Source organism: Suricata suricatta, chromosome 15 (genome assembly GCF_006229205.1).
Source record: "Suricata suricatta isolate VVHF042 chromosome 15, meerkat_22Aug2017_6uvM2_HiC, whole genome shotgun sequence".
Taxonomy (NCBI): domain Eukaryota; kingdom Metazoa; phylum Chordata; class Mammalia; order Carnivora; family Herpestidae; genus Suricata; species Suricata suricatta.
Genome location: NC_043714.1, coordinates 40,073,886 through 40,075,083, shown reverse-complemented (window position 1 = coordinate 40,075,083; position 1,198 = coordinate 40,073,886). Strand labels below are relative to the sequence as shown.

At 46.5% G+C, this 1,198-nt stretch overlaps 1 protein-coding gene across 1 annotated transcript in view; it reads left to right on the top strand.

Annotated features, from left to right (window-relative positions):
* The window catches only part of GDF6 (growth differentiation factor 6), a 15,460-nt gene that overhangs the window by 13,775 nt on the left and 487 nt on the right, over window positions 1–1,198 (top strand). The window lies entirely within an intron of this gene.

Here is a 1,198-nt window from a genome sequence, read left to right as displayed (position 1 = left end):
GTGTGGGTGTGTGTGTGGGGTTCTCCCATTTTACAAGATGAGACATATGAGGGTGGGAGACATTACATGACCTAGAGTATCCAAGGTCAGCCAGCCAAGAAGTCACAGGTCAGGATTCGATTCTAGTCTCTTAGCCTCTAGATTTTTGTACTAATTCCACATTGTTCGTAGTAACTAACATTTGCACATGTCTTCAGATAAATGTCTTTCCTACTCGTCTCATTTGCCACCCTTCCCACGGTGACTCTGTGAGCTGATGTTATCCTTGTTTTGTAGATGAGAGAATTGTTTCCCTGTAAGTTCTCTTTCAAAAGTCCAATTGTTAACCTCCCTCCAGTTTGCTGTTTAGGGAGGGATTTACTTTAGAGACTACAGAGTGGCGCCCTTCTCCTAGGCATGGGCCGCCTGCAAAAGCAGGCATGCTCTCAGGGTTTCTACCAGACACAGATCAAGGGCTGGGATGTCCAAGGTGGTGGCACAGACATTGGAGCCACACCGCCATGTTTACCTCTTAGTTAGTATCTTGAGGAAGTGACCATTTGGCAATCTGCATTTTAAGCTTTCTGGTCCACAACATGAGCATACTAGTGATATCCTTTTATTTTCCATAGTTACTTTTGAGGCTTAAATGAGTTACAAGAATTTAGATCATGCACAGGTGGTAGTGTTCACTATTATGATTTCTATTCTGTATGGTCAAGCGTGCCCTGTGGAGGGTGAATTGTGTGGATGGCTCAGTGAGCAGGCTTAGTGAGGCCAGCAGTTTGTAAGGGATCTCGACAGAGGCAGGACTCAGGACAAGAATACAGGAGGATGCATGTCCCAGGAGAGGGTAATCGGAGCACAAATTACTCACAGGCCTTCACACCCCAGAAGAGAGGGCTGGTGGCTCATTTTTACTCCCCTTATACATCTGACTGTATTTCTAACCTGTGGACTTTGGCACCTCAGGCAGTGCTGAAGCGGAGTAACTAGAGAACGAGCAACTTGGAATCTAACCGTGAAATCCCTGCTTGGAGATCTTCCTTCTAGTAAAGGAGAAAAAAAAAAAATCTTTGGGGAACCCAGCTCGCCTTGAATTGATGGCATTGGTGATGAATCTGTGTGGCGTTCCTTTCCTCCCTCTTTGCTCCACCACCCAATGGGTGCCCTGGAAGAGACGTGGCACAGGTCTGAGGGCCTCGGATAGAATGAAGAC